Here is a 20,935-nt window from a genome sequence, read left to right as displayed (position 1 = left end):
TTGGTTGACTCCCGTCTCCATCTGTTTTGCAATTTCTGCTTTCTCTTTCTCATGCTGTTTACACTGTTGCTGGGAGGACCCTGACCAAACTGTTGCGAGCCACAGGTCTCTTCCCTGCCAGGGGCAGCCCCCGCACACCAGAGCCTCACAGCACAGCCTTCCCCTGTCAGTGGGAAGTTTGATGAACCATTTTAAGACTTTCATGAGGCACTGAGTCTAATACCTAATTATGAACATGAGTCCTATGAGACCTGGTTGGTAGCCAGGCCTGAAACCCAACACACCACAGTGCTGGTGCAATAACCTGACAAAAGCCAAAATCCTCCTCTGGAATACTTCAGTCTTGCTGGAGTCTAAGGCTAAGATTTAAGCCGTGCTAATGGCAAGCTGTTATTAGCATTCATCTTGTCACAGAATCACAGAATCACAGAATGAGCCGGGTTGGAAGGGACCTCAAGGATCATGTAGTTCCAACCCCCCTGCCTGGCAGGGCCACCAAACATACACCTTTACTAGATCAGGTTGCCCAGGGCCCCGTCCAACCTGGCCTTGAACACCTCCAAGGACGGGGCATCCACAACCTCCCTGGGCAGCCTGTTCCAGGGCCGAACCACTCTCCTAGTGAAGAACTTCCCCCTAACATCCAACCTAAATCTTCCCTCTTTTAAGTTAAAACCATTTCCCCGTGTCCTGCTTTATCAGCCCTTTCGAAGAGTTTACTCCCCTCCTAGGATTAAGTTCCCTTCAGGTATTGAAAGGCTGCAATGAGGTCACCCCGCAACCTTCTCTTCTCCAGGCTGAACAAACCCAACTCCCTCAGCCTGTCCTCATAGTTGAGGTGCTCCAGCCCCCTGATCATCTTCATGACCCTCTGGACCCTTTCCAAAATCTCAATGTCCTTTTTGTACTGAGGGCTCCACACCTGGAATTGTCGGGCAGTGCCACCAGAGGGCGGTGGCGACCCGGGTGGGGCCGACCCGAGGCTGAGCGAGCAGACAGGGCTGGATAAGGGAGCTCGGCCTCTTTAAGACCCGCGCGTCGCGTTCCAGGCCCCGCCCCGTGCGCGGCCGACCAGGCGGGGCCTGGAACGCGACGCGCGGGCGGTTGGGGGCGGGCAAGACGGCGGCGCCGGCCGGGGCGCGAGGCCGCCGACCTTCAGCCCCGAGCTCGCACCCCACCGCCCCTCCGCCACAGCCGGGCCGGTGAGCAGCCGAAGGGAGAAGCGGAGGGTGGGGTGTGGGGTGTGGGGTGTGGGGCCCGCGTCGTGCACCTGGGCGGGCGAGGAGACGGGAGGGAGAGGTGATAAAGTGCTGTGGTGCGTTGGGTCCGCTCGGCGGTGGGTTGGCGTTAATACGGTTTGTGTTGTGTATGGGGTGATGGCGTGAGGCTGAGGGGGGTGGGAGGGTGTCGGTGTTGAGCAGGGGGTGTCCTGGAGCTCGTAGGGCTGGGGTAGGAGGGCAGCCGTCCGCCCGCCTCTCGCTGTGCCTTTGTGCGTGTTCCCGTCATTGCTGTTATGTAATGGTGCTGCTCCTGGCAGCCTCACGCGTTGTCAGTGCGAGCTCGGAGCTTTCTGGAGCGGCTCGTTGAGAACAATGGGAGCAAAAGTTCCTCGGAGGGGGGTTGTGAGCTCCGCGATTCCTTCTGCTGGAGAGCTGAGCGTCTCCGGAACGCCTTCACTGTGCCCTGCGTTCAGCTCGTCTCTCTGCTCTCAGGGGCTGCAGACACCGGGCACCAGCACCCTGCCTCATAGCCGGCAGCACAGTGCCTCTCTCCTGCACTAAGAGCGATTTTTACACTTTATTCGTTGTTATTCTATCTCTTTTTTCCCCCCCTCTGCGCAGGAGCGGCGATAGACAGCAGAGATAATGGGCAGAGGGGACTCTCCCGTCCCGCACCTCCTGTTAGAACTTGTCTGCGTACATCAAAGAGAGGCGAGATGTCTCAGCAGAGGGCGGTTTGCATGTTAAACGCCGGTGCCGTGGGGAATCGCTGCTTCTGTGGCTTTGGTTTATCGCCGATTTTATTCCTCACCTCCCCCTCAGGTGCCTTATCTGCCTGTCTGCTGCCACTTGGTTACATGCCATGTGTGTCTGTCCCTTTATTTCAGTGCAGGGCTCTGTGGTCGAGTGCTGCTGTGGCGCTGGACACACTTCTGTCTTTTTGTGACTTCTGATAACGAGCAGAACTTTGAGAAGTACATCAACTTCTCTCTTGTTTGGAGACTTATCTGTCTTCCTCAATCTGTTTGTCCTGTTGCATAAACTGGCATTTCACAGACAGCCAGAGGATAGAAGTGCTGCTGACAGCAATGCTGCTGATGGTAGGAAGGCTTGTTTCTGTAGAGGGGAGCCTTTATGTGCCTGAAGGAGCTGTCGTGTCATCTAGCGAGCTTGGTAAAATCGAAGGGGATTCTCATTGCTGTGCTCTATTGGAGCGTTGAACGTCCTTGTAGAGCAAAGTAGCACATGATAAGGAAGTTATAACCTCATCTTAAAAGCTGCTGTGAAAATCCAGTTGCCCTCGTGTCGGTGCTTTCAAAGGTTTTTTTTCCTATGCAGATGTTTCGGTGAGGTCTGGGAAAGCAATGATCCGGAGGCTGACATTTCCCAGCCGCTCTTTTACGGTTTTGCTCTTTCCCGGCAGCAGAAGCTCTGGTTCTGTCACCTCTCTGCTCGTCATGCAAATTGGCCACCTGTGCTCTATGAGCAGTGCGGGGCATCCTCGGATCGCCCAGTTCACTGAGTCTCTGCAGTTTGCGGGCAGTTACCGGCAGAGTTTATGTTTAGTGCAGCAGTGAAGGTGGGCTGACATGGCTGCTGGAGCTGGCAGGAGCTGCTGGGGAGCCAGCCAGCAGTGCTTACCGCTGGGGTTTGTCCTGCCCGCAGCACAGCGGCTCTGACAGGATTAGTTCTGTCTTCTGATCATGCTTGTTTTCAGCTATTCTGTTCCTGCCTCCAGAACGGCCTTAGCTCACAGTGAGAGCAGTCTGCAGCAGTCTTAACCTCAGCTGTGCAGCCTTAGCTGCAGACTTGGGTTTCTGTGTCTGGGGCTGTTCCTGTTACATCACTTCTTCTTATCAATGTGCTTGTTCATGCCGTGCCTACCCACATCCTTGCCACCCGAACACATCTCTCACTTGTTCCGCTTTTGCGAGAAAACAGATGTGAGCTGCTGGCCTTTGTCAGGTCAGTAGAGTCTGACATACGCACCCAGAACCCGGGGCTTTTTTCCTCTTTGCTTCCTTTGTGTTTGTTCTTGCTGATCTGCGTTCCTCTTGGAGAAGCCTGCAAGTGTCTGCATGACAGGTCAGTTGCGTGCAAGCATTCCGTGGCATTCCCCCTGCTTTCCCCTGCATTCCATTTGGCACTGGGTTTCCCTGCACCCTCAGCCCCTGCAGAGCACTGGAGCTGGCTGACCTCAGCCACGGGGCTGAGCTGGGGGTGAGGGGACCTTCTGTGCCCGGGCTGGGCCTGCTCTGCTTTACAGAGGGGCTTGGGGGCAGCAGGGGTTCCCTTTCCTTTCTGCTTTGGGAGCAGGTAAATAGAAGCACGCAGGCATATCTGAGAGCAGGAAAAGGGAAGCCCTATCCCATCTGTAGCAAAGATGTTTGCTCATAATGTGGTACTGGTTACAGCAAACCTCTCTTGCCAGAAGTACGGTAGTTTGTAATTACGTTTATCCAACCATCGTGACAAGCACCACATCTTTCAAAATGCCGTCAGTACGTGTTTGATCTCAGTTTTGAAGCTGTGTTTGGTACAAATGGAATTGCTCCAGATGTAACGATCTGACCCCCAACACGGGAGTTTAGGAACAGATGAGGCACTCTATTTCAGAACCTCTGTTGTTGATCAGGCTTTGCCTTTCTGTAGTTCTGCAGACCGGATCTTCTTTCATTCTGCTAGCAGGCTTGTTTGCTCAGCAGTTGCAAAAATTGATCTTAGGCTTAACCAGTGGAAATGCTTTTTATAAATTCTAGGAAGTGAGCTTTTGTATGTGGCAAGAAATATTTGCGCCCAACATTGGTTTGCTGTTTGTTTTGATACAAAGCAATGGAAACCAGTGTTGTCTCACAGGAAGCTCAGTGTTCTTACCCATCCAGCTCTGGGCAGCGTGCAAGCAGGATGTTTGCAAACTGAACCTAGTGATGGTAAGAGGATGTTTCTGATGGTAATGCACTGAGAGCTCTTTGGGAACTTGCAGCTTCCAGGTTGACCCGTGCACTTGTTTTTCTTTTGGAGGTTTCCAAAGACCAGTGCAGCATGGTCTAGTGTTTGCTTTCTAATATGTGATATCTGTGTGTGGTAATTGCTGGCTCCTGAAGAGCTGTAGGACCTGAAGTTAGATGTGTAGAACTCTTCCCGTGTGCTCCAGCTGCCCCTTCCCCCAGCTCTGCTGGGGTATTGAACAATGGGCAGGCTCTGAAAGTGGAGCATGCACTGGGAACCTTCTCCACAGGATCAATGTGTCTCATGTCATTCTGGTGATTCCCCGGGGGAAACTGCTATCCTGGCAACCAGCCCACTCAGCCGTAAATTCGCTTTCCTGTTGCAAGCAAGCATTAACTGGAAAGGGAGTTTGTCCCCTCTGCAGCTGTAACCTTTAGGCAAGGTAAATGCAGCTTTTGGAGCTGATAGGGCACAGTAAAGGGCAGAGGGGAACGCTGCATCGTGTTTGTGCTGCAAAGCAGAAAGGCTTTCAGGCCAGCAATGTAAACTTACTTGTTATGAGAATGACTTACCCTTGAACCTGCCAGGCTGAGATGTGCCCCATTTAACCTCCTCCTTGGAAGGGAACCGGTATTCAAATTCTGTGTCTCCATCCTTAGCTTATGCTTAAAAAAATGCAGAACCATTTTGAGAACTTTACCAGTGTTTATGCTTACTCTGGAATCATTTTGCTGTCTGTTTGTAGATAAATGTTTCTGTGGTTTGCTACTGCTCCTGGTTGTCTCTTGCCTTGGTTTAATGGGGTTTTGTAATAAAGTGAATTAGAAGTTAAGCTGTCTCTGAGCAAACCCAAGTTTGAATCTAGTTTGGGAATGAAGACGAGCAAAGAAGATATCAAATAATATTGCATTAGATCTCTTCCTGCAGGACTGTAAGGGAACATAAGTTTTAAGAGGTTTAATTAATCAAATCCCGTTGATTGGTTCATTTTATATGTTTTTATTTTTGTATGAGAGGCTGTGAGAGTGATGTTCTTGTGCTATATGAAAATACAGAGCTTTCAGTAGATAAATGTGTACCTGGTCTCTGGTTTTCAGTGGTAGTTGCAAAAGTAGCTTGTTTTGAAAGGAGATGTAACTTGTATTTATAGTTTTAAATACATAGATCAGTGGAACTCTGGAATGTCCTGGACCTGTTTAACATTGCTGTGGGTTTGTTTTCACTTGGTAAATAACTTCTGAAATCCTTAAGCAATAGATACTGAGGCAGCCTGCACTAACACAGTTACATTGTAGGATCTGCCGGAATCTCCTTTGAGTGTTGGAGACCACTTGTGCCGATTGCTCTCGTAAGGCATTTTGTTAGATCTAGCTAGGTGCTCTGATGTTAATTACAACTCCTTTAAGAGCTGCATGATCCCGAAATGCTGTCAACTGTTTCTGTGATGTGCAACAAAAATATGCTAGAGACTCATCATAGGAATTGTGAGCGGAGTCTATAAAACCATGCATACAACTCTGCTAATAGAGACCCACCAAAGGCTTCTTTGTAGGTACGGGTTGCAGGACTGCACAGTTGGGGATGTGTGTTTTGATAAGCATATGGCTATTTGAGTAAGGGACAAGAGAAGCCCGCTGGGTTTGCTTCTCATTTTGTTAGCTGTGGGAACTTCATCTCAAGGCTGCTTCTGGTTTGCTTTATGACTGTCTTGAAGGACTTGCGTGTTCTGAGAGTCAGAAAGTTGGCATGTCATTACATACTGAAATGTGGTGTTATTTAAATGTTTAACAGCAAAACCTTTAAGCGGGCAAGCCAGAAATTCCCCCTTCTGCACAGCTTCTACTTTTTTTGATACTCGGTTTGCTCAGCTCTCAGTTAGTTGCTGTGCTTTCCAACTGAGCTGGAGGTTACGTAGTCACCTTATTAATAGCCACCTTTTGAGCTTCTAGTATTAATACTGAAATAAACGGGAGATCTTTGTCTCAAACCCAGGCATGAATTTAGCAGAAGCATTTCTATATGCGTGTGTTCTAAAAGAAATAATGGAACTTTTTCTTTTTTATCTCATTTATGTGATAACACCCTTATCTTTTTTTTTGTGCATTCTAGGTGTGCAAATCAACCTACCACCACTGAATCGTCACTTGTGTTGTACTAACAACGACTGTTGTATGCTAACTTCTGCCAACACCAGGTAAGATGAAAGCTAACGTGCTTACTTTTATTTCTCTTTGCTTTTTAAACGTGTGTTTTGTCCAAATACCAGAGACTGTTCTCCAGACTTGTCAGAATGTGCTGCCTTCCATATTCTGCTGTAATGAGACATCCACATGCTGCTAGTGTTGGTTCCTCTTTTGAATTCTATGTTAAAATATTTTATTACAATTTTATAACTGTGCTTCATCCTTTTTCCTGAAACTCTGACTTTGTAACGGTGCTCATGTACCACAGGGTGTTTTTCTTTTGTATTCTTCACTCCATTACCACCTCTTGCCTTTGTTACAGAAACTGTTGAACTCTTTCTGCCTTCCAGAGTTAACCTTGCACGATAAGCCACCTGCACTATTCAGTCTTATTCAAAGAACAGAAAATGCGTTCTGCTTGTGGTTGTTTTTTTTTTCTCTCTTGTTTTTCCCATATCTGCTCCCAGATGCTACTTTTGAGAAGCTAGAACAGAATTAGTGCTAAGACAGTGCCAGAGTCTGCTTTTCAAAGAATTAAACATCAAGCTGCTTTTTGGACCTTGCTCCAAACCGCCCCCGCCCCCATCACCCTCCATTCTATCTTAGAGATGAGATGTAGATTGAGCAGGGACGGAGGAATATCCCTCTAATGCTTTCAACAGGGTTATTACTCAGTGCTTTCGGGGTGCCCTGCTGCTGACAGGACTAATGTGAGCCTTTGTTCTGATGCTAATCAGAAGTGGATAATTCCTCCAGCTGCCACCTCTTTCTTCCCCCAGCTCCCCTAGCAGTGATGAGGCATTAAGTGCTGTGCTGGCCTGCTGGCCTTGCTTCAGGCAACTGCCAGCTTGAGTGCAAAGGGGTGAGTTCTAAGGGTTCTCACTGGGAGTGTCGTCTAAATCGTTTTGAGATGGTTTCGGGTGCACATGCGTGTTGCTTGTATGCTTTAAATGGGTTTCTTGATGGATTTGTGCACCTTTGTTTTTCATATCATTAAGTGGAAAAGTAACTTCGTTGGAGGAAGCTATACTGGATTTGATCATAGTGGCATCTTGTGCTACATGTTGGGATGTGTGACTGAAAAAGTGCAAGTAGGCACAGAGATGCAACTTAAAGTATCTTTCTTCATGTGTCTTTCTGCCTTTATTGGCTGAGCAAACAAAAATTGTTTCTCAAAGGATATTAAACATCCTTAAACTGACAAACCTTTGATTGTGGGTACAAGGAGCTTTACAGTTTTCCTAGGAGGAATGTATGTGCAAACTATGTATATTGCTTTGTTTTGTGCTAATGATTTCCTCCTCATCTAAAGATAAAGTGCTTAGCAGTAGAGGAGATCTTGAAGCCTAAGCATATAGCAAAATACATTTTTATGTGTAATATAACACAGAAAATAGTCCACTATGACCATACATTTTTGCTACCTTCTGTTTGCAGTGGTGGGTGGGAAATGGTGGTAAGGATCCTGGACTGGTCTGATGTGAGAGGTTGGACAGAGTTGTTACAAAATGTCTTGCAGCTCAAGAAGGAAGGGTTGAATTGTACTGATAAGGCCTCTTTAGCCTTTCTGTGGCAATACAGAGCTGAGGAGAAGCTCATCCTGGTACTTATAAAAGCAGATATCCTAGCTGAGACTCTTGGTTTGTGATAGCAGGTTTCCTGGGGATAGTTGGTGACAATCCTCAGTGGATAATCTGGTCTGAGTCTGGCTGAGCTGCCCTCCTGGTGAATTTGTAAGGGGGTTTGCAGCCTTTCACTAGATGCTGTTCACTCTGCAGGGTGGTTTGAGACCCTCTTTAGTGTCAGTATATAACAGTGGGACAGGAAGGATTTAAACAGGCTAAAGAGCTTCCCCAGAAGACAGAAACTGAGTGCGTCTGCACAGCTCATGGCAGCATGTCAGCTCAGTGTTCTCATAGCATTCATTTCATTGGAGGGGTTTTATTTCCAATGCAGGCTTGGAAAGGCCTGAAGTGACAGTATAAAGATCTGCTGTCTTTTCAAACTGCATAAATTTTGGCTGTATAGGTATAATGTCTAAATAAGTTGAACTAAAGGAAAAAAAGTATATGAAAAGGTACTGAGGAGGAGAAAGAGAGGCTTCATCAGGTGCATCTTAGAGGAGACTAATGTAATTTGTTTGGTGCAGGAGTCCAAAGCCCAGACTTAACTTTTGCTAGAGCCTGTATGAAGGTGAAGAACCTGTGTGGCTCTGTGAAGTGAGCCTGCATAGAAGCATTTGCTGCAGGAAGCACCAAACAGGAATTCTTCCAAGGTTTATTTGTTTGGCCATCTTCAGAAGATATGTCACTGATAACAGAAGTGCAAGGTGTTTTATATGGGCAAAATAATGGCAAGGCATTACTGCCTTTGCTTGGTGCTATTTACATATCAGTTGTTCAGTCCCAGGAAATGCCTATTTTCAGTGTGGTGAGTGATTTTATGACCTGAAAATAGAAAGGCATACGTGTGATTGGCTTTTACTTATTTATTTTTTTAATATTCTCAGTTAGCTTATGCATGGCATTGCCTGCAAATGAGTGTCCTGTACTTAGGGTTTTTCATGTTTCATCACTTTTCAGCATTCTGTTTATCTCCTGTGGTATGAAACAATTATCCTAAAATGGTGTGGGTGTAGGGGCGTGTGAGTGGGACAGGGAGAGAGATCTTGACTGAAGAAGCTGCAGTACAGAAAACAGAATTCCTCTTCCGTTATTTTTATCCTGAGAAGTGAGAACAGAAGGAGGATTGCAGAAGTGTTTCTGAACGCATCCTGCTCAGTTTCCCATAAGGCCTTGAATGCTCTCTAGACTGCTTTTTTATGTCTGTTCCCCGTGTCTGCTGTAGCAGTTTGGACCACAGGCAGCCTAATGCCAAAGCGCATGTAATAGCAGTGTATACTCTGGTGTGGGCTGGTGCTCACATTCATCCTTCCATATCTACCTGGGTTTCTCCTTTGTTTGTTTCCAAGTGTTGTTCTTTGTTTCTCTCTTCTTAGTTAGCTTTTCCCTTTCGATCAGTATTCTCTAGCATGAGAATCCAGGAACATATGTCATTGTTGGTATTAAGAAATAAAATAAAAGGAGAAGGGCAGAATAAAATGAATTTATTTATTTTTTCCCCATCAGCATACTTTTTAATTTATGGTGATTTGAAGGCTGTCTAACCCTCCTGACTCTCCAGGTTGCTCTCCTGTAGAGAGGTAGGAAGTCAGGCTAGCCACTGTATCCTGGGCACAGTAACATTGTTTCACTTACACCACATGACAATTGTATTTTCCTACCATCTCCCATGCTTCTCAATGTTCTATGCAGCAGAGTTTTGGTTTTAGTTTTCCTTCTGTATTTATCCCTTGCTGGGAAGCTAGAGTTTAATTAGCGCAGCTTAATCATTAACTAACACATTGCAGAAGGCGCTCTGACGTTGTGTGTGATAAACAGCTTGCTGCACGTAAAGCTGTGGCCTTCCCTAGCCTGTTTCCTGTGGCTGCTGCCCCTCAGCTCAGCTGTTCTAACAGCCAGTTCCATGTTAGAATTTAGGATTTGGGGAGGGCTTGGGTCAAAGGAGAGGTGAGTGGAGGTGAGCCTGGTGGAATGGGCGTTAGCAATGTCCTTGCTGTGTATGTTCAAAGTAATTACCAATATAGGCAGTCTGCCATTCACTTCACTTGTCCAAGTCTTCCCTTTTCTGCCTTTTCAATGGAAAGGTCATGTTTCTAGTTCAGCAAATCTGTCTTAAGAGTCTCAAGAAAAGACAATGGTTTGTTAAAGCATCATACCTATTGATATGTAACTTACATAGAGAGCTTTCTGGGACAAGAACTCACCTCTTTGTTGGCAGAGTGGCAGTTTTATGGCAGTGAAAATATGTGAGGAGCTCATCAGTGTGAAATACTCATCTCAGAAGCAGCTGGCTGTGGAAACTTGTAGTAAATCTCCTGTTTCAAAGGTATGTCACCTGAAATCTGTTAATGCCTCCTGTCTTGTTTAAATGATTCACAAGGAATCCCCGGATTCTTCAGAAAAACTTTATTTTTTGAGATAAAGCCAGGCTACCCTGCATAAAATCTTCAGTAGAGCAGGAAGATGAGAAAGGAAATGTGTATACACATAAGACTTCTGAAAGAATCTGAACAATGAAGTTGTAAGAAATGGAAGTTTTTGCTAATGTTGAACAGTTAGCACTTGCATTCTTCTGAACTCTGTCAGCCTGGGTGCAAAGATGTTCTAGGCTGCCTCTTGTAAGTCTCCATTGCCTTGTTTGTTATGTGCACCTGTGCCCTGTCCTCTGTACCATTTCCAGCAGTGTGCTAGTGCATTTCTAGGTGCTGACTGAATAGGAGGGCTTGAATCAGAAATGTTTCTTTTATGAAATTCTGCATGTACCACAGCCTCTCCAAATGTGATTCCAGTCAAGCCTTACCGAAGTGAAGATTCACTTTCTGTGAGGTACTTGATAAGCTGGTATTGTGTAGTCCTCCTACATTGTGTATTTGATTGCAGCATAACCAATTCCTGCTCTTTTGTGTGTATGTTTTTGTTTGATAATGTCTGGCATAATAAGCAGACTCCAGTACTTACAGAAAATGGATACAGAATTCCTCAGTGGAGTAATACTTTGAGCAGCTGCATTACTCAGTTTAGGCAATACAGCATGGTGCCTTAAAAGGATACGTGCATATCCTGAATTCTACACAGCTATAGCTCTCTAGCTCCTCAAAGGAGTCTGAAATGTTACTTTCTTCACTTTTAAAACTTCATGCCATGTGCTCATTTTGTTAAGTGCCCAAAGGTGGTGGATTTTGTAGCTTAGTGCAGCTTTTTTTGTTGTTGTTCTCTAAAGAACAATATTAAATTTAAAATTATATGGATTTTTTTTTTTTCCCTCTAGGACTCATAGTTACCTTAGTCTTTCTCATCTTTGAGTTCTTCTCTATGTCCTCTTTGGGTACAAAGCCACAATTGTTCCATGTGATGATGGTAGAATTTGCTGTAAGTGTAGAAGGCAGCCTGTTTTTCAAGTTGAGGCAATGGTTTTTTTCTTTTTGTTTTGTATTTGTGTTTTGGAGAAGGGTGAGGCTGAAGAACAACTGGTAAGATATTTCAAGCAGGCTTTTTGAACCTGGCTTAACTCAGTTATACTGAGTTAGCTTGAACACACAAACTCAGTACTCTGTTTCAGGTTTACACTGTGAGGGTGATTGTTCTTATGCTATCTGTATGCGATGTTTGAAAGACTACTGTGGAAATGCTCTCCTCTTTGCAGGGAAGGGAAGTAAGAATATTGCAAATAGAGTACATGGTAAGTGTGCTCAGCAGCACGTGATGCTGTGCCTGCAGCCCAGGGATTGGATGCAGAGTACTTTAGATACAGTGCCTATGAAAACAGATGCTGTCGCTGCCTTCAGAGCTGTCTTTATTTGCATCCAAGTGAAAAACAAAATGAAGGGAGGCTAGGAAAGGTGCTTAGTATAGGAAGCACTAATGGAAGCTTTATACCGTGCCACAAATGTTGTGTAGTTGTTGCCTGAGCTTCACTGTATGCTTCCTGCCTAGCAAAGACTGTGGCATCCTCAGGAAATGGAGCAGCATGCTGGATGAGCTCGTATTGATCTTGTGAATTTTTGCACAGTAGATCAGCTTCCAGAGCTATGTGTCTGTCTGTCACTGAAATGTAATCTGCAGTGTGATAGGTACCACTCTCAGGTGGGACCACAAATCACAGTTGAAGGTCAATAACCTGTGCTGAAGGAAGGTGGGAGGAAAAGAATGACGCAGAAAAATGGAATTCATTAAAAACTAGCCTGTTTCTTCTATGTGAAACTGCTTTTGGGAAGATGATGGTCTTGAGTGCCTTTGGGATGACAAAACTCTAACATTCTCCTGATGCCCAGGGGGTAACTGTCAGCTGAGATGATGTTGCTTAGCTGCCTGGAGAGAAGGAATTGCTTCAGCCGTGGAAACCAGGAGTAAAGGTTGGGCTTCTGGAGGTACTGCAGGCCTGACTTCCTGTGCAGAGCAAGCACTCAGATTCTGGAGATCTGATTGTGAGGTGAGAATCTGGATGTCTTCTATGATGGTTGTGTGTTTTAGATGAGTGTCCCTCACGAGGCCTTCCCCCAGGAGAAATATCTTAACCTCACTGCTATTGGCCAGAGAGGAACAGGAGGCTCAGAAGAAGACTGCAAAGGTTTCATTGTTCGATTTCGTGTTTTAGGTGATATTCAGCTGGCTGCTACTGTCTGGGCTTTTGAGGTTTTAAAAGGTTATGTGCATATTTTTCCTGCTATTTCTGTGGAGAAGGCATTGCTGCGGTGAGCCTTACACTTGGATTACTTGGCTGTTTTTATTTCTTTTTTCATAGGTAACCCTCTGTAATGCAGGATGAGCTTCTGAAGTCTTCTGGAATTAGAGCTAAATTACAGAAGCTGAAAGTTAATTGCATAAAAATTGCACGTGGATTTACTTCTAAAATTAATGGCTATTTCCAGTGTAATAGGGTGTAATGTGTGGCAGCTGCATGCCTTGTACTGTGGTGTGTGATTACATTATATTGTGTTTTTTCCACTGTTTGGCTGCAAGGTTGCCAAGTTTCCAGCTGTCTGTGTAGGCTGTGCCAGCTACCTCTGACACACCAGGTGATGCGTGGGGAGGCTGTAGCCCCTGTACTTGTGGGTGGCTGTGGGAGGATGGGACGGAGCCACTCAAGAATACAGGGCTGCTATCTGGCCTGGAAAGGAAAACTAAGCTACTTTGTGGTAGTAGGCCTTAAATAAGCTACTGTATTTATCTAGGATGAAAAACATGCAGTGACAGCTATGCAACAGAGCAAGATTTGCATGAATCTCTTGGAAATGGTGAATTTGAACATCTCTTCCCATAGCAGCCCTGAGCTAGATCTCACCTGCTTTTACTATGGGTGGAATGGCTTCCTCTCCAGACTTCATTGGGCTGGAGAACTCAAACCACTGGTGTTCAGAAAACAAACCAAACTGCTGTTATTCTGGGATTTCTGAATGCCTAGAGGGCAGTGACTACTGAAAGGTAGGAAATCCTACCTGAGAAATCCTACCAACATCTGAAAAATTACTTTGCATTTATTCATGTAAGATTACAAAAGTTTGGAGCACAAATGCTTCTTTCTCCTTTAAGTAGATCGTGGCATGCCTGCTTTCGTAGACACAGTCCTTCAGATACCTTGCAGAATAGATCTGCTTCTCACAGGGCTGTAGGCTATGGCTATCCTTCTTCATCTCTAGACTACATGAGGTGATAAGAAACAAAGCAATCAGGAATCAGATGAGTTCAGACAGTGGTAGAGCAGCTTGGGGGCATCTCTAAAGCCTAAAGCTCCTTTTAATTTCCAAGTTATTATTGTATATATGACAAATACAAGGGCAGAAGTGAGATTTTCTGAAGCAAAACTTAACTGCTTTTAAGCAAGAAGTGATAGTGCCTCTCCTCGCTTGTTAATGAAATTTAATAATGAAACTGTAGGGCTGAGAGCAGACTTCAGAAGGGAACGTGTGGAAGCTGACTTCTGCCCTATAAAGTACTAGCCTCTTCCTCTCAGCCTCCTTTATCCTTTGCAGAGGGCAGGTGCCATATGCAGTCATTTTGGCCACTGCCTCTCCTGCACTCCTATGTGTGTGCATTGGTGTCACTCACACAGCTGCTTGTGTGCTCTGACCTTTCTTTGTTCTCAGGTTTTTGCTTCTTTGTGCTCCAGAGTGCGATGGGAACATTGTGTGCAGCTACAGATTTAGGTAATACTAAAATGCGTAGGACACCCCAAGTTCCGCATAGTAAAAAATGAACAAACAAACAAAAAATGAATAAATCCCAAAGCCCTGAATTTTGTTCTTCTCCATAAAATCCTCCTTTTCTGAAAAGAGTAGCAAGGGTTGCTGTGGTTTTGATCACAGTTAGCCACAAGCAGAGTTAATGATACTAGGCAAGAAAGAGACTGTAGAAGTGTTTGTTATAGAAGTCTATATTTAATCTCTCCCAGTGGCTTTTGACTTGCTTAAAGCTGTGCAACAGCCATTGTAATTTCTAAGGCTATTGATTTCTGCACCCCTCCTACCCACCCCACCCCCAAGTCTGGAAATGCATTTAATTCTGTGATGGCTTTGCTGGCAGTAGGTGTTCCTTTTGACGTGGAGGAAACCTAGATTATGGATCTTGCTCAAAATCAATTGTGGGTGGCTTCTGATGGCATGGAAAATCTTACATGGGGATAATTTAACACAGACCTCTTGCGTTGCAGAAGGCCTTAAAGTCAGAAGCCTACATTCTGTTTTCAGGTTCCCTAGGAGGCTGCTGCATCACGGGAGCACACTGCTTCCATTGCTCTCTGATGCAGTGTGTACCCTTTTCTAACAGGATCACCAGCAAATGAAATAATGTGTGGGGAGGCAAATAATTGGAGGAAACAACTATGATACAAAAGCTGGGTTCTTTTAAGCATAAGATTGTAGTTTCTGGTCCTAAGATGAGGCTGGTACCAACCCCTAAGTAAATATTTGACTTGGCAGAAGCTAAAATTCAGGTGTTAGATTCCTTTTCCCTCATGCATTTTCTGGCAGTGAGGCTGTTATTCAGACAGTTTCTGTGTCTCCACTCTGCTGCATTGCTTCCCCCTTATTGCTTGTAGGGGAGCTGAAACAGCATTGCTGCCTTGGCAGGAGACTTGAGTCTGCACCAAGAGAGCTCTGCACAAAGAACATGGGGCCATCTAAGCAAATACTTGGCTCTGATATAGGCACTTGTGAGTTGCTTTTTGTTGGAGTGCTTGTGGCTGGGTTTCTTGCCCAAGTTCTCTTCCATGAGCCTAACACACAGTGGTATGTGCTGCTCAGGGCGGCACAGGATTCACACTGGAGTGTTTTAAAGGGATGGAGAAGGGGCACTGGGATGTGTTGTGACCTGGATGAGTCTGGGAGCTAATGCTGGCACTTGTTAATCTGGCCTGTCATTTTCCATTTTATTTACTTCTGGCATTCAGTTTTCAGAGCCGGCTTTTATGTGCTGTTCTCTGTGGCTTAGGCTGCTCAGCACTGCTGCAAAATCCTTCTAATCCTTTTTTGCTGTCCGTCTCTAGCAGTGAAAACTCAATTGACAAAGCGACGACTTGAATTTCAGAGAGTAAGTGAGGATTCAGGTTTAGAAAGAATAAAGAAGCAACAAATATTGCAAGGCCTTATTGGGACAAGGAATTCTTCCAGTAGCTGAATTAGCTTGTGTGCTGTTAAGGGACTTTACCAGTACAGCCATTCTTATCTGCCTGCAGAAGTTATTCACAGCCACATGATAGCCACCACCAAGTACTCGAAAGAAAAACAAAGCATAACAAACACAAAATTTACCAATCTGTTTTTTAAAGAGACAACGAAACTGTATTAAGATTGTCCTGCTTGACCTGCATATCCTGTATTGTAACTTTGCTGAGGGAGGGCACTGCTTCTTCAGGGACCTTCTCAGCTGATGTGTCTGTGTTGTAGCAGCATTGTTTTCTAACATCCTGATAATGTGTTGCAGAAAATGTTTCTTGGATGTTCAGACCTAAACGACCTTTATTGGTTTCTGTTTCAGGCAGAGCCTTTAGGAACTGACACTGGCTCCAAGATAGCAGCTGAGATGTAAGGGTAGTCAGCACTGTACTACTGCCAAACATTATAGCTCCATTAGTAGATGACAGCACCGCTCTTTTAAAACTAGACGTTCCACTGCAGCTCTGGCTGGATAAAGCAGGCCTGTGTTATGGCTAAACAAAACTTCCAAAGGGACATTCTCATCTCCTCATTCTGGCATCTTGTAATGAAGTGCTCTGAGCTTGATTGGCTGGGCAGGAATACCAGTAGCACCAGTTGTTCAGAATGCCAAATCTGTTCTGGGGATGATAGGGCTGGGACGGTGGAAGGGGGATGGCTACTTCCCCTTGTGTCCTGGGAGGAGTGACCTATTACTTTTGCTTTTAAATATGAATGAACTCATTCTCTGTACCTCAGATACAGACCATATGGTGCTCCTGGTAAAAGCAGCAGATGTTCCTCTCTTGCTCTGTTTTCTTTTGTTACACAAATTCTCTTTGTTTTCTTTCTACTCTTTCTGCTGTAAGAGCACAGATCCAGTGTATCAGGTAATTACTCTGAATTTTTAAATGTGTGTTTAAAAATGAAGGGCACAGATGGACCTACATAAAACGTGGCTTGGGCGGTGTTACTGAAGTGTACATGAGCATAGATGGTAACTGAACCCTGCGTTCTGGGTCAGTGTACTCAGCTGAATAGTTTCTCCTGCTGTGCTGTTACTTATGGCCTCTGAACTTTGTTCTTCAATATGAATCAATGGTTCACCCCGCCTTCCTCAAGGTGGCTTGTTTTAGTTTGGCTTTACTTGTCAGTGCAGCTTCTTTGCAAATCTGCATAACTTAATACCAGCGTTGCTTTAGCAAGAGAATGGGCTATTTCTGGATGCAATTGGCTACCTTTTTTTATATTTTCCCTACCAGTGTAATTGTTTTTCCTCTTGTTTACCTGAGTACTGTTGCAGTTCAGTAAGGGAGAGAGGAGTGTGTGTGGGGGTGGACTGCAACATAACAAGTAGCTATGAGCACCAGTGGACTGCAGCATCACTCAGTCTGGCACATAGGGATTGGAAGATTGCACTAGGAAGAGTTGTGCTCTTCTCTTTGTTTGCATGGGGCTTTTGTTTGTTTAAAGTGCTTGACACAGCACCAATAGAAACTTTGGTCCTTGCTGGTGAGAGTGACTCAGCTCCTCAGAAATGACATTCTTTGTATTCCTGGGGAGGCCTCTCTGGAAAGAGGCACCTTTCTCCACCCCAGAGGTAGCATCTCTGGAAGACTGACTGCTTTGGGACCAGCTGTCTGCTGCTGGGGCTGTAAGTCACTTGTGATGGGGGCTCCTACCGGTGTGTTTGTGCTGTGCTTCTTAGCAACTGCAAGCCCTTGGGTGCTGTGTTCTTGAGACAAGGTATTCCTGCAAGCAGCTTCTGTTGGAAAACACCCTGGCTTGCAGACAGCTCCAAATAGGTCGTGCAGAGCCAGCCCATGGGCCAGACTATATTGAATATCCGTTTGTGTAAGAGTCTGAAACCTAAAGAACTATTTGTTGGAGGGAGAAGAGGTGCATCTGGGGATGCTGGGCTAAGAGCAGAGCAGTTCAGTAGTGAACTTTGGTCCTCTGTCCAGCTATTCTGTGTATCTGGCTCACCACAGCCATTGCAGCAGCCTGTTGTCCATACTGCAGCCATGCTTTGACTTATTGTCAAGCCCTGAAAGACATGTTCAGCAGCATCTCCTGATCCCAGGCAAGAAGTGTAGGATTGTTCATAGGGTCTCCCTCTGAAAGAGACGTGGCTAAACTGGGGAACAATTTAAAAAAGAAATAAAGAAAAAGGCAACAGGAGAAGCAGCAGGCAGTCTGAAAGTACATCTGGCATTGGAGAGGAGCCAGTCTGCTTCTTTATCCCTGGAGCAGGAGATCCCTATGTTCCCAGCTGCAGTTATTTAGGAAAATGTCAGGCAGGAAGCTGTAGGGTGGCAATGACCCCTTGCATGGAGGACAGCAACCTACATCAGTGAGGTGCAACACCTCTGTGCCCAGCACTGAGAAGGGAGAGCACGAATCAGCCCTTGCCATCTCCACATTGCTAATGCTGCGCCTTTGAAAATCCACAAATTAACTGCCCTCAAAACCTTGCAAACTCATTCCTGTATGCCCAGGGGTGAGTTTTTCAGCCATGAGCAGTCCTGGAGACCTTGTTAATGAGTTCTACTGAGGAAGTAGCACAGGGAACTGGAGGGAGATGGAAGGTTCACTCAGGTGTGTCTGATATGAATTGGAGTGTGTGCAGGGAGGGTAAAGGGATGTGGTAGTAATCTGAAGGAACAAAAAATAAGGGTAAAGCAGAGGTAAGGCTGTGTTAAGGCTTGAAGATGTAGGGAAAGAGCTGTGAACTGAAGAGGAAGGGCCAATGGCAATGAAGTAATGAATATGCAGTCCTACTCTTTACCTTATGAATAAATCTGGCTTTGTAAATCAACAAAGATCGAGCTAATGTCAGTGTCCATAGCTATGGAAATAAAAAGGGAGTTAAATATTTACTGGTGCAAATATGAGGGAAAGAAGTCTGTTTCCAAGCAGACTTGCTTTCTGGTTCTTGCTTCTGAGCCAAATTATTGGCATGTTCTGAGACAGAAATAGCTCAAGTATCTGAGTGACCTTTTAATTTCCTTTTCAATCCTCTGAATCCACTGTAATGAACAAAGAGAGCATTAAGAACAGGCGTGGTGCAGATCTTACTGGGTGTTAGCAGCAGACCAAATAGCTCTGGCTTACTTTAGGGGTTAAATCATAAGAAGCTGTTGTGAGAGTAAGACCACAGGGAGCCAGTCATGACTGGAATTCAGGAGGTGGCTTCTTTCTGCAAAGGGAGCTTCTGATGTCTTTGTACCGGAGTTGGGTGGTTGGTTTGGGTATTTTTTTCAGTGTTTTTCCAGCAACTAGCATGGTGTGCTCTGATTCCTAGTCTCAGTTTTGTGCCTTCCATTGCCTTGCAAATACTAACCAGGCAGGATGAGTTCCTGAAGGTATTGTTCTCCTGACTGCTCACCTGTCTGAAGCAAATGTGTGCTTCAGTCTTTGCATTTGCATTTCTCTCATTACGCATACTTGTACAGTGAGATAAAACAATTAGCTGTAATGTGTCAAGAAGAAGATTACAAAGCATGGGCTAAAAAGAATAGGACAGCAGATGTCATTTCAGCCAAAGGTGGCTGAAATGTCATTTCCCCTTGGTGGGCAGTTGATGACATTAAAGTAGTAACAAGCATATCCCCTATTCCAGTGTCCTTGTCAGCTTTCTGAGACCTCTGCTAAGTTTGGCAGCCTGGTTGTACATAGTGCATGGAGCCTTTCTTCCAGAGACAGGAAATTGCTTGAGGATTTTTGGCTGTGGCTGGAGCTTCAGAGTTACTTGCAAAATGCCTAAAAAACAAAAACAAAACACAGCAACAACAAAAAGGCAGAGATGCAAGGCAGAGAGCTCAATAACCTTGTTCTCCAGGTTTTGGATGTCTTGCCTTCTGGTCCAGGGCTGGCACAAGTGGGGTTCCTCTGTGTGTGTGTGGCACTTCCTGGCTTTTCACATTGTTACACAAAAGAGTAGGATGGACTGCCAAAGCCAGTACTGACTTCTGCCATTCTGCTTTTCCCCCTTCTCCCAACTTTGATTTCATTTGACTTCCTGTAGCTGGACAAGCCCCTGTTGCCTTTGGCTATAGCAAAGCACCCTCACACATGTCTCTGTTTTTCAATCTGCATGGAAAGGTTGCTTAGAGCCCTGCTTTAGGAGCAGGATTTTGACTGAGAGCATCTTAACACATGGGTAAATCATCTCTGCTACATCCTAATGTGCATTGAAGACAGAGCTGGATTTAGGAACAGGAAGCTTGAGCAATTGCTTGGCCCAGCAGCCAGTACAAGCTGCTCACTTGAGTCAGAGCAGCTCCATGCAAAGCTGAGGTGGGATCTCTGTGCTTTTCCCCAGCTTCTGCTACCAGTCACAGTGCTGTGCAGGTACAAGGACCTGGTTTCCTCAGCAGGTCCAGGAAGATTTGGATTGGTGTTGTGGGGGGAGTGGCTGGTTATATGAGGAGGGGGGGATTGGCAGCATGGGGTGCAGCTCTGAAGCTGACCTGGTGGAAGGGTCACCCTGTAGTTGAAGTAGCCATAAATGATTTCTGTGCTTAGGTGCTGGAGGCAGAGGTAGTGCTGTTATACAAGGGGCAGGTGAGAGGACTGGGGAGTAAAGGACAGGGAACTGCTGCTGCTATGCAGAAGGGAGAAGTCTGAGCATCAGACTGGCCTTCCATTGAAATGCAGTTTACAGGATTTGTGTATGGCAGGTTTTGTCCTGGGGGTTCTTACTCCTTTCTGGCTTATTCCTTCTCTCCAGCTTAATGGTGCAAATGGTAACTGCTCAACCTTAGAATTGTGCCTGCAGGTCATAGGACACCAGTTTGCTATGCTGCTACAAAGTGACCTGTGCTGGATATTTAATTCCAAAAGCTTGGCCTCTGCTCTGTGCGTGTCTGCTGCCTGTAAAAAGCAGTTAGCGGCAGTTCTTAGTGCTGCTCTGGTTTGATGTGCCTAGCTCGTGCTACTCAAATCGGAACATAATGAAAATGGATCCCTTGTTAGAAAATCAAATTAAGTGTTGCCTGTTGGGGGAGACCAGTTAGAGAGAAACAGCTGTGGGGTTCTTTCTGCTTAGTGATGCATGTGCTCTTTGTGAGTACATGACTTAAAACAAAGGAAGCTGTTAGGACTCCTATTTCCCATGCCTGTTCTTGTGGCCCCTGAGTATTAATTTCCGAGATACTAATTGATGGTGCCTTGCCTGGAGCCTGACGGCTGCAAGTGGGGCACTCAGATTGGCTCTGGTTGGTGAAGGGTGCTCAGCTGGGAGCCTGTGGGGCTGCATGACCTGCGAGCGCTGCCCCATTCCTCCTATGGTTTGAGCTATGGGGGCTTTGGGTGACTATGCAAAATCAAGT

At 45.6% G+C, this 20,935-nt stretch overlaps 1 protein-coding gene across 2 annotated transcripts in view; it reads left to right on the top strand.

Moving 5' to 3' along the window:
* Positions 1–1,076: 1,076 nt before the first annotated feature.
* The window catches only part of SUSD6 (sushi domain containing 6), a 66,869-nt gene continuing 47,010 nt past the window's right edge, over positions 1,077–20,935 (top strand). Inside the window, exons 1-2 of one of the 2 annotated variants that reach the window (XM_015864724.1) lie at positions 1,077–1,202; positions 6,279–6,363. The gene's annotated coding sequence lies outside the window, so the exon portion shown is untranslated. Of the gene's footprint in view, positions 1,203–1,921; positions 2,043–6,278; positions 6,364–20,935 lie in introns of those variants that run through there. The other variant, XM_015864725.2, reaches the window with a different exon arrangement.

Source organism: Coturnix japonica, chromosome 5, assembly GCF_001577835.2.
Source record: "Coturnix japonica isolate 7356 chromosome 5, Coturnix japonica 2.1, whole genome shotgun sequence".
Lineage (NCBI taxonomy): Eukaryota > Metazoa > Chordata > Aves > Galliformes > Phasianidae > Coturnix > Coturnix japonica.
Note: the sequence above shows the minus strand (reverse complement) of the source record. Positions and strands in the feature narration are given on the sequence as shown.